The 17019-nt window shown below is 47.4% G+C and overlaps 1 protein-coding gene across 6 annotated transcripts in view; it reads right to left on the bottom strand.

Moving 5' to 3' along the window:
* The window catches only part of TENM2 (teneurin transmembrane protein 2), a 4009156-nt gene that overhangs the window by 1602223 nt on the left and 2389914 nt on the right, over window positions 1-17019 (bottom strand). The gene's annotated exons all lie outside the window — the stretch shown is intronic.

Raw genomic sequence — 17019 nt, 5'->3', positions numbered from 1 at the left:
AAACCTAAAAAAGAGCAAAGGGTTTGTTTCATCTCAGACCAAAAGGAACACTGTTGTAATCACCACAATATGGCACAAAAATAGTGAACACTGACCATTATAAACTCGTACCAGGACCATTAGATAATAAGGTACGTCCTCCAAAGAACAATGATAAATCGCCACTTCAAGCACCTAATAATCAGACATGGAGGGGCATTTATCAATTACAGATATTAAATATAGCCCAGGCTCTATACAGATATGTGAGGAAAAAATATATAGAAATAAAAAAAAAAAAAAAAAAAGATAAAAATAGCAGTCCAATACCTGGTAGAATCGTTGCTAACCATAGAGTCTGAATGAGGTTCAGGCTAAATTGCCACTACAGACAGTATCCATATCTCCAGAAAATTTTCGGACATGTGGAGTATGCAACCTTAAAAAATCATCAAGTTATATTAACCAGTCATAACCATCCTCAAATGGGCACCAGAAGTTGTGCAACCCACCAGCCTACTCGTGGAAGAAATTGTTCAAATGATCAAGAATTCGAGCGACAAGCGTCCCAATTATCCAAAAGATTCTGTGATCGGGGATACCCGGAAAAAATTATAAGTAATGCCTTCAGTCAAGCAGCTCGAACGGATAGATTGAGCCTTCTGCATAACACCAAGAAGAAGGAAGAAACGACTAGAACTAGATTGATAGCAACGTTCGATGATCAGAACCCCCAAGTCATGAGAATTTTGCGGAATCATTGGAGCATACTTCAACAGGACAGGGACCTAGAGGAAACCATCTTCCCATATCCTGCAGTGACGTTTAGGAGGGGATGTAACGTCAAGGATTTGGTTGTAAAGAGTCATTTTTCTCCTCCAGTGAACTCAGGTTCAACTTGGTTACAACAAAGGGAGCATGGGACTTTTAAATGTAGGTCGTGTAAATTTTGTATTTACATTGATCCTTCCAAGGAGTTCCGGAGTGCACGGACTGGTAGGGTTTATAAAAATAGATCGTTTGCAAATTGTAGGACCCAAGGGGTAATTTATCTCTTTACGTGTACCTGTCCAAAAAACTACGTTGGAAAAACCAAGAGACAACTACGTGTTCGGATAGGGGAGCACCTTGGGGACATCCGTAATAAGAGAGATACCCCGATAGCAAGACACGTTAACTCAGAACATGGAGGTATTTTTGATGATGTTAGGTTTAAATGTATTGAGACTGTCCCTGAACCCATACGGAAGGGTGATTGGGACAGAATCTTACTGCAAAGGGAGGCCAGATGGATTTTTTGGATGGAGTCCGCGTTTCCAGACGGCCTGAATGAGCAAATTAGCTACACCAGCTTTCTGTAATAGGATAAATTGAGATTTGGCCATTTTCTTTATATTATCATGGTCTGTAGTGGACCGATATTGTATTGTACCCCAGCATTATAATGGTTGGGTCTTTGATTTTTATTACATATGTGTAATAAAACAGTGTAGGAACATCAGTAATTTCTTTTTATTGACTACTGTTGATGAAGCTTTATTGTCTATAATTGACCAATGTAACTAGTTGTTTTCCATGTGGACATATGAATTTGTGATTATATGCTCGTGGCACTTTTATATACTTCTATGTTTGTGAGGATCTAATGTATATTTGCACCGCCTTCATGTTTATCTACCTATATGACTATGGGCCCATATACTCCCTGTTTAATATATATTGATATAGGCCACCTGCTAGTTTCTTAAATAATTATAATTGAATATTTATACCCCCTCTATGTGTACTTACCCAGGTGGATTCTTATGGCCTGAGTGTATACTGTACATTGTGCATGCTCATGAGTGTTAATTTCTGGTACACTTACACATCGGAACCATATATGTATTGTATTGATCTTATAGTATTCCTCGCCCATCCTAACGCGCATGCGCAGGCCTTTTGCGGTGTGAGCATGTTGTATCAGTGTGCGCACGCGCGTGTGCAGTTCATGGGAATGTTTCTGTGCCGGAACTATCGGCAGGGGCAAAGGAACCGCGGGGACTATCTGGCGGTTGCACTGCCTGATAATAATTATTTATCTGGCGCCTCTCCCCTGGCGTGGCTCGCTACTCTGCAGACCGGTAATGATGTATTGGCCAGTATAGAATGTGCGCACGTGTATATACACTTTTTTGTGCAGACGCGGTCATTATGATTGTGGTTGTGTACAGGGCGCATGCGCGGGATGGGTGGTGCGCATGCGCAATCAATAGGAACGTTTACATGTCGGAACTACCGGCCGGTGGCTTAAGATGGTAACATTTGGTGGTTGCACGGCTAGACAGGAAACTTCCTGTTTTCCGGTTTTTGGCGCGATATTCAACTATATAAATTGGTCATGGAGTATCAGCCAGTGAATGAACACCCAGATGGAGTGCATATCGGTACCTGGGGATTGTCTCTTTGATGTGATTCAGGTATTTGGATTCTCTATGAAATGTGGTCCTGCTGTTTGTGCCTATTTATGTATATGTTTGTTCATGTGGGGACGGCAGAACTTTGCAAATGTTGTCCTCTATATGATTGTTATTGCAGAGGGCCTGATCGCTATCTTAGCACTCTGCTTATATTGTGGCTTTTGGAAAACCTGGGTATGTATGCTCTCTGGTGTGATGTACACACTATGGGTGGTGAGATGGCACTTGTACTGAGTATTATCTTCCACGAGTAGGCTGGTGGGTTGCACAACTTCTGGTGCCCATTTGAGGATGGTTATGACTGGTTAATATAACTTGATGATTTTTTAAGGTTGCATACTCCACATGTCCGAAAATTTTCTGGAGATATGGATACTGTCTGTAGTGGCAATTTAGCCTGAACCTCATTCAGACTCTATGGTTAGCAACGATTCTACCAAGTATTGGACTGCTATTTTTATCTATTTTTATTTCTATATATTTTTTCCTCACATAACTGTATAGAGCCTGGGCTATATTTAATATCTGTAATTGATAAATGCCCCTCCATGTCTGATTATTAGGTGCTTGAAGTGGCGATTTATTATTGTTCTTTGGAGGACGTACCTTATTATCTAATGGTCCTGGTACGAGTTTATAATGGTCAGTGTTCACTATTTTTGTGCCATATTGTGGTGATTACAACAGTGTTCCTTTTGGTCTGAGATGAAACAAACCCTTTGCTCTTTTTTAGGTTTGAGGCTGTGTGTTTCAAGGATCCATGCTGTTATACCCCTGATGAGCCCCCTCTTTTGCTAACTAAGGGGCGAAACACGTAGGGTGAATCCTGGACAAAAAACAGCTTAAGTCAATAATGTATTTTACTGTATGTCGACTTGATGACTTAGTTTGGCCCATCCCTACTAGTCTATGACAGATGATTAGTGACGGATACACTCTCCTCCTCTGCACAATTTATGTGTACTTATATTCTTGTGGGCTCTTTCTTTGGTGTTACACCTTACCCACTGCTATTTAGACACATTCTATGTCTTTTTGAGAGTGAGTGGAGGGTCAGTATAGGACATCAGTCGACGAGGAATGGGGCGTTATGACCAATTAGAACGCCGACCTCCGTATGTAAGGAAGGGAGATAGAGGGATAAATTTTCTCGCCTGTCTTTCCAAATGATAATTTAATACAATTTTATTATTTCTGTTTGTATGTACTCTGTTTGTGGCATATATGTCCAATAAATATTGTGATTTTAAGGTAAAAGGAATTTTCGGTTTTTGATGTCACAGGTCATAACACCACCACACCCTACACCCCAGATAGGTACACCAAAGCTACACAAAAATCCTTGTTGCTTTCCTCCAGGGGCTGATGTCCACACTAGGGGGTGGGCAAGGCGGTTGGCTCCACCCACCGAGGAGTTCACAGCCCTGGAGGCGGGAAAACCAGGCTGTTGAACTCAGACTAGAGTCTGAGATAGAGTTAAGCTAGGGAAGTGGAGGAGTGTAGACAGAACAGTGAGAGGAGTTGAGGAGTTGAAGTGGTAGAGGAGCAAGTGAGAGTAGTGACAGAAAAAGGAACAGTTAAGAAAGCCTGAAGTTGGTCCGGGTGTGTGCCCCGGACTGAGACAGCAAGGTCAGCAGACGGCGGTGACTGTCTGCAGGAGAGGCTGCTTGGAGGTTGCCGGAAGGACCGTGGACGGGTGGTGGCCCGGCGGTACCGGAGCGGTATACGAAGAGCAGTCAGCACCATTGGCAGGGGCCTTTCGGATCCCAGCAAGGCTAGGAGACGCCGTGAATTTGCCAAATCCGTCAGTGAAGGGGACCTCTAGGTCTCCCAACAACCAAGTCCCGATTGAAGGCAACAGTCCGACCGTTAGAGAGAGACACCGCCACCGCCAGGGCACCAGTTTCTCAGGGCCAGCGCCTGCGGGCAAAGTAGGGCTCCTCCGGCCCATAACCAAGTCGGGGAGCGGGTTACCGGTGGGAACCCATCGCTACCATCATCATCTCAGGTGCAGGAAAAGGGACCGTCACCGTCAACTACTGGGGAAAAGCAACTGCAGCCGTCCGTGGGAACCGTCTTTCCAGCCGTGTGTTTTACCGAGAATTGTGTCACCATCTCAGGCTGAGTGAGTACCACAGTGCCGTGAGGCACAACGCTGCCCCCGCGTCCCTGCACCCTACCAAGCCCTGCACCGGCCCTGCCATCCAGCATCCCCCACCTCATCACTGGGCCCCGGGACAACCACCCCCTACCCACGGAGGGGAGGACTAACAACTTTGCTGCTCCCTGTCACGGCTCCCGGGATCCCCATACAGAGCAGCGGTGGTGTCCATACAATCCCCACAATCGTGAGTGGCGTCACGGACAATAAACTATCCCAAAAACCAAACCCCTTTCACTCACGGGCGAGGAGTGCCGCTCGAGTCCCCGGGATCCGGCCCATCGCTCAAGCCACCGAGCAGCAGCAGGCCGCAGCAGCCGCGGCAGCCGGACCCGAGCAGTGGGAGAGCACAGCGTCCCCTCCTCCGCCCGCGACACTACCAGTAGAGCACATTGCTTGTATTGTACCTCTCGCACACCAACAATTTTATTGTAAGCTAATTAGTGATGAGCGAGTGCTAAAAAGCTCGGGTGCTCGAGGCTCGGGCCGAGCATCCCAAGATACTCGTGTACTCGGCCCGAGCACCGAGCCCAATGTTATCCTATGGGAGACCCGAGTATTTTTCTGAAATGACCCCCGGCAGCATGTAGAAACCCTAAAAATGTCACAAAAGTCTCAGAAGAGTGCTCAAATGACATGGCAACAGCATGGGGAAGACCTCTTGAAGCATTTATCACTCAAAAGTCACAGCTGTGAACAATTTTGTCCGAGTTTTACGCCATTTTTACGGACTCACCAGAAAACCTTCCAAAATGACACCAAAATGAATTTTCATGGCGGAAATGTTAAGGGCACATACCCAATAGTGAGATAGAGCTGGTGTATGTTACTTTTTGAGATTAATACATGAAAGATTTTACGTAAAACATTGTGTGGCACTCCGATGTCCAAAACGCACGTTTTGTGCTTTTTACTAGCGATGTCGGTCATTTTTTTTTTCATTCTATCTCCCGTCGGTTGGTCTCGCTCTGTCTGTCTCTCTCTGTCTTGTCTGTCCCCCTCTCACAGTCTGTCGGTCAGTCTCCCCCCTCTCTCTTACTTACCGTTCCCCGATCACTGCCGCGGCGCTGCACAGCTGTTCACTAAACTCCGGCGGCTTTTCCTCTTTTGAAAAAGCCGGCCGCTCATTAAACAATCTCATATTCCTTGCTTTCCTGCTTTTCGGCGCCTATGATTGGTTGCAGTGAGACACGCCCCCACGCTGAGTGACAGGTGTCTCACTGCACCCAAACACAGCAGCCGGTGTGTGTGTGTATACTGTGCAGTGAAATAAATAATTAAATAATTAAAAAAAACGGCGTGCGGTCCCCCCAATTTTAATACCAGCCAGATAAAGCCATACGGCTGAAGCCTGGTATTCTCAGGATGGGGAGCTCCACGTTATGGGTAGCCCCCCAGCCTAACAATATCAGTCAGCAGCCGCCCAGAATTGCCGCATACATTATATGCGACAGTTCTGGGACTGTACCCGGCTCTTCCCGATTTATCCTAGTGCGTTGGCAAATCGGGGTAATAAGGAGTTAATGGCAGCCCATAGCTGCCACTAAATCCTAGATTAATCATGTCAGGCCGTTTTTTTTAATTATTTATTTATTTATTTTACTGCACAGTATAGACACGCCCACCGGCTGCTGTGATTGGGTGCAGTGAGACACCTGTCACTCAGCGTGGGGGCGTGTCTCACTGCAACCAATCATAGGCGCCTGTGGGCGGGGAAAGCAGGGAATATGAGATGGCTGTGTGCAGAGCACAGCGCGCCCGCCGGTATAAAAGCTCGGTCACGCTGTGTAGGCCGGCCAATCACTGCAATTCCACAACTAACAGGGCTGTGGCATTGCAGTGGTCTGAAAGCCAATCCCTGCATGAGGGCTGGCTCTCAAAAGAGCGCCAACATGCAGGGATGAAGACCACGAGTACAGCACGAATATCGCAAAATTACTCGGTACCCGCCGAGTAGCCCGAGTACAGTGATACTCGTGCGAGTACCGAGTAGTAACAAGCATACTCGCTCATCACTAAAGCTAATGTGCAGTTTAATTTGTTTCACATGTTTTTACTGTATGGTATTTTGTATTAGTGTACTGTAATAATTTTGTATGAATACAGTACATTATATTGTATTACTGTAATTATTGTATAAATACAGTCAATATTTTTGGGTTGTGGAACGAATTGTCGGCGTTTCAATTATTTCCTATGGGAAAATTATATATATATATATATATATACAGTTAGGTCCAGAAATATTTGGACAGTGACACAATTTTCGCGAGTTGGGCTCTGCATGCCACCACATTGGATTTGAAATGAAACCTCTACAACAGAATTCAAGTGCAGATTGTAACGTTTAATTTGAAGGTTTGAACAAAAATATCTGATAGAAATTGTAGGAATTGTACACATTTCTTTACAAACACTCCACATTTTAGGAGGTCAAAAGTAATTGGACAAATAAACCAAACCCAAACAAAATATTTTTATTTTCAATATTTTGTTGCGAATCCTTTGGAGGCAATCACTGCCTTAAGTCTGGAACCCATGGACATCACCAAACGCTGGGTTTCCTCCTTCTTAATGCTTTGCCAGGCCTTTACAGCCGCAGCCTTCAGGTCTTGCTTGTTTGTGGGTCTTTCCGTCTTAAGTCTGGATTTGAGCAAGTGAAATGCATGCTCAATTGGGTTAAGATCTGGTGATTTACTTGGCCATTGCAGAATGTTCCACTTTTTTGCACTCATGAACTCCTGGGTAGCTTTGGCTGTATGCTTGGGGTCATTGTCCATCTGTACTATGAAGCGCCGTCCGATCAACTTTGCGGCATTTGGCTGAATCTGGGCTGAAAGTATATCCCTGTACACTTCAGAATTCATCCGGCTACTCTTGTCTGCTGTTATGTCATCAATAAACACAAGTGACCCAGTGCCACTGAAAGCCATGCATGCCCATGCCATCACGTTGCCTCCACCATGTTTTACAGAGGATGTGGTGTGCCTTGGATCATGTGCCGTTCCCTTTCTTCTCCAAACTTTTTTCTTCCCATCATTCTGGTACAGGTTGATCTTTGTCTCATCTGTCCATAGAATACTTTTCCAGAACTGAGCTGGCTTCATGAGGTGTTTTTCAGCAAATTTAACTCTGGCCTGTCTATTTTTGGAATTGATGAATGGTTTGCATCTAGATGTGAACCCTTTGTATTTACTTTCATGGAGTCTTCTCTTTACTGTTGACTTAGAGACAGATACACCTACTTCACTGAGAGTGTTCTGGACTTCAGTTGATGTTGTGAACGGGTTCTTCTTCACCAAAGAAAGTATGCGGTGATCATCCACCACTGTTGTCATCCGTGAACGCCCAGGCCTTTTTGAGTTCCCAAGCTAACCAGTCAATTCCTTTTTTCTCAGAATGTACCCGACTGTTGATTTTGCTACTCCAAGCATGTCTGCTATCTCTCTGATGGATTTTTTCTTTTTTTTCAGCCTCAGGATGTTCTGCTTCACCTCAATTGAGAGTTCCTTAGACCGCATGTTGTCTGGTCAAAGCAACAGCTTCCAAATGCAAAACCACACACCTGTAATCAACCCCAGACCTTTTAACTACTTCATTGATTACAGGTTAACGAGGGATATGCCTTCAGAGTTAATTACAGCCCTTAGAGTCCCTTGTCCAATTACTTTTGGTCCCTTGAAAAAGAGGAGGATATGCATTACAGAGCTATGATTCCTAAACCCTTTCTCCGATTTGGATGTGAAAACTCTCATATTGCAGCTGGGAGTGTGCACTTTCAGCCCATATTATATATATAATTGTATTTCTGAACATGTTTTTGTAAACAGCTAAAATAACAAAACTTGTGTCACTGTCCAAATATTTCTGGCCCTGACTGTATAAGACAATAAAAGATTGTGAGGAAAACTAGGCAGGAAGGAAGCAACAAAAATAGGGATAAACTCCATAACTACTCCAAGCAAAAAGCAACACTTTTACCAAAATATCTGGGACACGAAAGCTCACAGACCAACACAGAATAAACTATAACTGGTATGAGAAGATTTCATCCAGCATAAATAGGAAGGGAGCAGATGTGATTGGCTTCCCCTTGTCATCAAAGGAGCCTAACAAGTAGACTAGCACATATAAAGTCTCGCTAGCCAGTTTATGAATCAACACACAACATGTTGATGCCCAGATCTATCTGTGTTGATCACAGACACCTGAGAAACCATTGGGCGGCATGTCAAAATTTGCAGTGTGAACATAGTCCAACCCTGGCCTGAGAGTCAGCAAAGTTTGTGCAAAAAACCATGTGACAGGTGCTGCATCATGCAGAAAAAAGCTTTGTTCATCATCAAATTGCTTCTGTATCTCAAGATAAGTTGCTCTTGGAGAATGTCCAGATACTATTCTTTTGAGTGAGCCCACTCCGTTGGTTGAAAAGCAACCTGACACATGAATCATCTCAGGATGCTTTACTGTTGGCATGAAACAGAGATGATCTCAGAGAAAATAACATTTCAGGAAACAGAGATTGGACTTGACAGGATTGGTTAAAGTTATTTTCTCTCATAAAGCCCCGTTCAGACTGTTGTGATAGCAAAGACAATGATTGTGTAGCAGAAATCACAGCACACATTTATCTAACATAGGCTAGCATTTTCCATTTGTGACACCATAAATTTATAGATACACAAACTCATATATTCAGACTATACAATTGTGTAAATATATCTATATATATCTATATATATAATTGCCTTATTCTGTCTGTCTGTCTGTCTGTCTGTCTGTCTGTCTGTCTGTCATGCTCCAAAATTGTGTCCTTACGGTGACACTAAGTGTCCTTACGGTGACACAAAGCTGATTGGCCGCTGGGCTCGCCATGGCCCCGCCCCCCGCACGGATTGGCCGCTCGCCTTGCCTCGGCTCCTCCCCCGCATGGATTGGCCGCTCGCCTCGCCTCGGATCCGACCCCCCCGCACGGATTGGCCGCCACTCACACTCAGACGCAGACTCAGACTCAGACGCACACTCAGACGCACACTCAGATGCACACTCAGACGCAGACTCAGACGCACACTCAGACGCAGACACAGACTCAGACGCACACTCAGACGCAGACTCAGACGCACACTCAGACGCAGACTCAGACTCAGACGCAGACTCAGACTCAGACGCACACTCAGACGCAGACTCAGACTCAGACGCAGACTCAGATGCACACTCAGACTCAGACGCACACTCAGATGCACACTCAGACGCACACTCAGACGCAGACTCAGACACAGACTCAGACGCACACTCAGACACAGACTCAGACTCACACGCACACAGACTCACACTCAGACACAGACTCAGACACAGACTCAGACTCACACTCAGACACAGACACAGACTCAGACTCAGACTCAGACTCACACTCACACTCACTCAGACTCACACTCAGACACAGACTCAGACACAGACTCACACTCACACTCACTCAGACTCACACTCAGACTCACAGTCACACTCAGACTCACACTCAGACTCACACTCAGACTCACACTCAGACTCACACTCACACTCACACTCACACTCACACTCAGACTCAGACTCAGACACAGACTCACACTCACACTCAGACTCAGACTCACACTCAGACTCACAGTTACACTCAGACTCACACTCAGACTCACACTCAGACTCACACTCAGACTCACACTCACACTCAGACTCAGACTCAGACACAGACTCACACTCACACTCAGACTCACACTCACACTCAGACTCACACTCACACTCACACTCAGACTCACACTCAGACTCACACTCAGACTCACACTCAGACTCAGACTCAGACTCAGACTCAGACTCAGACTCACACTCAGACTCACACTCACACTCACTCAGACTCACACTCACACTCAGACTCACACTCACACTCAGACTCACACTCACACTCACACACAGACTCACACTCAGACTCACACTCAGACTCACACTCAGACTCACACTCAGACTCACACAGACTCAGACTCACACTCAGACACAGACTCAGACTCAGACACAGACTCACACTCAGACTCACACTCACACTCACTCAGACTCACACTCACACTCAGACTCAGACTCACACTCACACTCAGACTCACACTCACACTCACACACAGACTCACACTCAGACTCACACTCAGACTCACACTCAGACTCACACTCAGACTCACACTCAGACTCAGACTCACACTCAGACACAGACTCACACTCAGACACAGACTCAGACTCAGACACAGACTCACACTCAGACTCACACTCAGACACACACTCAGACTCACACTCAGACACACACTCACACTCACACTCAGACTCACACTCACACTCACACTCAGACTCAGACTCACACTCAGACTCAGACTCACACTCAGACTCACACTCAGACTCAGACTCACACTCAGACTCACACTCAGACTCACACTCAGACTCACACTCAGACTCAGACTCACACTCAGACTCACACTCACACTCAGACTCAGACTCACACTCAGACTCACACTCAGACGCAGACTCAGACGCAGACTCACACTCACACTCACACTCAGACTCAGACTTAGTCAGACTCACTCACACTCAGACGCACACTCACACGCACACAGACTCACACTCAGACACAGACTCACTCACACTCACACTTAGACTCACACTCACACTCACACTCAGACTCAGACTCACACTCAGACTCACACTCAGACTCACACTCAGACTCACACTCAGACTCACACTCAGACTCAGACTCACACTCAGACTCACACTCACTCAGACTCACTCACACTCAGACTCACACTCACACTCAGACTCACACTCAGACTCACACTCAGACTCAGACTCACACTCAGACTCAGACTCACACTCAGACTCACACTCACACTCACACTCAGACTCACACTCACACTCAGACTCACACTCACACTCAGACTCAGACTCAGACTCACACTCAGACTCAGACTCACACTCAGACTCACACTCACACTCACACTCAGACTCACACTCAGACTCACACTCAGACTCAGACTCACACTCAGACTCACACTCAGACTCACACTCACACTCAGACTCACACTCACACTCAGACTCACACTCAGACTCACACTCAGACTCACACTCAGACTCACACTCAGACTCAGACTCAGACTCACATTCACACTCACACTCACTCACACTCAGACTAACACTCAGACTCACACTCAGACTCACACTCACACTCACACTCACTCAGACTCACACTCACACTCAGACTCACTCACACTCAGACTCAGACTCACACTCAGACTCACACTCAGACTCACACTCAGACTCACACTCAGACTCACACTCAGACTCAGACTCCCACTCAGACTCACACTCACACTCAGACTCAGACTCACACTCAGACTCACACTCAGACGCAGACTCAGACGCAGACTCACACTCACACTCAGACTCAGACTCAGACTCACTCAGACTCACACTCACACTCAGACTCACACTCAGACGCACACTCAGACGCACACTCAGACGCACACTCAGACGCAGACTCAGACACAGACTCAGACGCACACTCAGACACAGACTCAGACTCACACGCACACAGACTCACACTCAGACACAGACTCACTCACACTCAGACTCAGACGCACACTCAGACACAGACTCAGACTCACACGCACACAGACTCACACTCAGACACAGACTCACTCACACTCCCACTCAGACTCACACTCAGACTCACACTCAGACTCACACTCAGACTCACACGCACACTCACACTCAGACGCAGACTCACACTCACACTCACACTCAGACTCAGACTCACTCAGACTCACACTCAGACTCACACTCAGACTCACACTCAGACTCACACTCAAACTCACAAGCACACTCAGACTCACACTCACACGCACACTCACACGCACACTCACACTCAGACTCAGACTTACACTCAGACTCACACAAACACTCACACTCAGACTCAAACGCACACTCACACTCAGACTCAAACGCACACTCACACTCAGACTTACACTCACACTCACACACACTCACACTCAGACTCAGACTCACACTCACACTCACACTCAGACTCACACTCAGACTCAGACTCAGACTCACACTCACACTCACACTCACTCAGACTCACACTCACACTCACACTCAGATGCAGACTCAGACGCAGACTCACACTCACACTCACACTCACACTCACTCAGACTCACACTCACACTCACACTCAGACTCAGACTCACACTCACACTCAGACTCACACTCACACTCAGACGCACACTCAGACGCACACTCAGACGCACACTCAGACGCAGACTCAGACACAGACTCAGACGCACACTCAGACACAGACTCAGACTCACACGCACACAGCCTCACACTCAGACACAGACTCACTCACACTCAGACTCAGACGCACACTCAGACACAGACTCACACTCAGACTCACACGCACACTCACACTCAGACGCAGACTCACACTCACACTCACACTCAGACTCAGACTCAGACTCAGACTCACTCAGACTCACACTCAGACTCACACTCAGACTCACACTCAGACTCACACTCAGACTTACACTCACTCACACTCAGATGCACACTCACACTCAGACTCAGACTTACACTCAGACTCACACAAACACTCACACTCAGACTCAAATGCACACTCACACTCAGACTCAAACGCACACTCACACTCAGACTTACACTCACACTCACACTCACACACACTCACACTCAGACTCAGACTCACACTCACACTCACACTCAGACTCACACTCAGACTCAGACTCAGACTCACACTCACACTCACACTCACACTCACTCAGACTCACACTCACACTCACACTCAGATGCAGACTCAGACTCACACTCACACTCACACTCACACTCACTCAGACTCACACTCACACTCACACTCAGACTCACACTCACACTCAGACTCACACTCAGACTCAGACGCACACTCAGACGCACACTCAGACGCACACTCAGACGCACACTCAGACGCACACTCAGACACAGACTCAGACGCACACTCAGACACAGACTCAGACTCACACGCACACAGCCTCACACTCAGACACAGACTCACTCACACTCAGACTCAGACGCACACTCAGACACAGACTCAGACTCACACGCACACAGACTCACACTCAGACACAGACTCACTCACACTCAGACTCACACTCAGACTCACACTCAGACTCACACTCAGACTCACACGCACACTCACACTCAGACGCAGACTCACACTCACACTCAGACTCAGACTCACTCAGACTCACACTCAGACTCACACTCAGACTCACACTCAGACTCACACTCACACTCACACTCACTCAGACTCACACTCACACTCAGACTCACACTCAGACTTACACTCACTCACACTCAGATGCACACTCACACTCAGACTCAGACTTACACTCAGACTCACACAAACACTCACACTCAGACTCAAATGCACACTCACACTCAGACTCAAACGCACACTCACACTCAGACTTACACTCACACTCACACTCACACACACTCACACTCACACTCAGACTCAGACTCACACTCAGACTCACTCACACTCAGACTCAGACTCAGACTCACACTCAGACTCACACTCACACTCAGACGCAGACTCAGACGCAGACTCACACTCACACTCACACTCACACTCACACTCAGACTCAGACTCAGACTCAGACTCAGACTCACTCACACTCACACTCAGACTCACACTCAGACTCACACTCAGACTCACACTCACACTCAGACGCAGACTCAGATTTAGACGCACACTCAGACGCACACTCAGACGCAGACTCAGACACAGACTCAGACGCACACTCAGACACAGACTCAGACTCACACGCACACAGACTCACACTCAGACACAGACTCACTCACACTCAGACTCACACTCACACTCAGACGCAGACTCAGATTTAGACGCACACTCAGACGCACACTCAGACGCAGACTCAGACCCAGACTCAGACTCACACTCACACTCACTCAGACTCACACTCACACTCACACTCAGACTCAGACTCACACTCACACTCACTCAGACTCACACTCACACTCAGACTCAGACTCTCTCACACTCAGACTCACACTCAGACTCACACTCAGACTCACACTCACACTCAGACGCAGACTCAGACGCAGACTCAGACGCAGACTCACACTCACACTCACACTCAAACTCAGACTCACTCAGACTCACACTCAGACTCAGACACACTCACATTCACACTCACACTCAGACTCACACTCACACTCAGACTCACACTCACACTCACACTCAGACTCACACTCAGACGCACACTCAGACGCACACTCAGACGCAGACTCAGACTCAGACTAACACTCAGACTCACACTCAGACTCACACTCACACTCACACTCACTCAGACTCACACTCACACTCAGACTCACTCACACTCAGACTCAGACTCACACTCAGACTCACACTCAGACTCACACTCAGACTCACACTCAGACTCACACTCAGACTCAGACTCCCACTCAGACTCACACTCACACTCAGACTCAGACTCACACTCAGACTCACACTCAGACGCAGACTCAGACGCAGACTCACACTCACACTCAGACTCAGACTCACTCAGACTCACACTCACACTCAGACTCACACTCAGACGCACACTCAGACGCACACTCAGACGCACACTCAGACGCAGACTCAGACACAGACTCAGACGCACACTCAGACACAGACTCAGACTCACACGCACACAGACTCACACTCAGACACAGACTCACTCACACTCCCACTCAGACTCACACTCAGACTCACACTCAGACTCACACTCAGACTCACACGCACACTCACACTCAGACGCAGACTCACACTCACACTCACACTCAGACTCAGACTCACTCAGACTCACACTCAGACTCACACTCAGACTCACACTCAGACTCACACTCAAACTCACAAGCACACTCAGACTCACACTCACACGCACACTCACACGCACACTCACACTCAGACTCAGACTTACACTCAGACTCACACAAACACTCACACTCAGACTCAAACGCACACTCACACTCAGACTCAAACGCACACTCACACTCAGACTTACACTCACACTCACACACACTCACACTCAGACTCAGACTCACACTCACACTCAGACTCACACTCAGACTCAGACTCAGACTCACACTCACACTCACACTCACTCAGACTCACACTCACACTCACACTCAGATGCAGACTCAGACGCAGACTCACACTCAAACTCACACTCACGCTCACTCAGACTCACACTCACACTCACACTCAGACTCAGACTCACACTCACACTCAGACTCACACTCAGACTCAGACGCACACTCAGACGCACACTCAGACGCACACTCAGACGCACACTCAGACGCACACTCAGACGCAGACTCAGACACAGACTCAGACGCACACTCAGACACAGACTCAGACTCACACGCACACAGCCTCACACTCAGACACAGAGTCACTCACACTCAGACTCAGACGCACACTCAGACACAGACTCAGACTCACACGCACACAGACTCACACTCAGACACAGACTCACTCACACTCAGACTCACACTCAGACTCACACTCAGACTCACACTCAGACTCACACGCACACTCACACTCAGACGCAGACTCACACTCACACTCACACTCAGACTCAGACTCAGACTCACTCAGACTCACACTCAGACTCACACTCAGACTCACACTCAGACTCACACTCAGACTTACACTCACTCACACTCAGATGCACACTCACACTCAGACTCAGACTTACACTCAGACTCACACAAACACTCACACTCAGACTCAAATGCACACTCACACTCAGACTCAAACGCACACTCACACTCAGACTTACACTCACACTCACACTCACACACACTCACACTCAGACTCAGACTCACACTCACACTCACACTCAGACTCACACTCAGACTCAGACTCACACTCACACTCACACTCACACTCACTCAGACTCACACTCACACTCACACTCAGATGCAGACTCAGACTCACACTCACACTCACACTCACACTCACTCAGACTCACACTCACACTCACACTCAGACTCAGACTCACACTCACACTCAGACTCACACTCAGACTCAGACGCACACTCAGACGCACACTCAGACGCACACTCAGACGCACACTCAGACGCAGACTCAGACACAGACTCAGACGCACACTCAGACACAGACTCAGACTCACACGCACACAGCCTCACACTCAGACACAGACTCACTCACACTCAGACTCAGACGCACACTCAGACACAGACTCAGACTCACACGCACACAGACTCACACTCAGACACAGACTCACTCACACTCAGACTCACACTCAGACTCACACTCAGACTCACACTCAGACT

The sequence above is a fragment of the Anomaloglossus baeobatrachus genome, chromosome 4 (genome assembly GCF_048569485.1).
Source record: "Anomaloglossus baeobatrachus isolate aAnoBae1 chromosome 4, aAnoBae1.hap1, whole genome shotgun sequence".
NCBI lineage: Eukaryota > Metazoa > Chordata > Amphibia > Anura > Aromobatidae > Anomaloglossus > Anomaloglossus baeobatrachus.
This window is presented reverse-complemented; position numbering and strand designations above follow the sequence as displayed.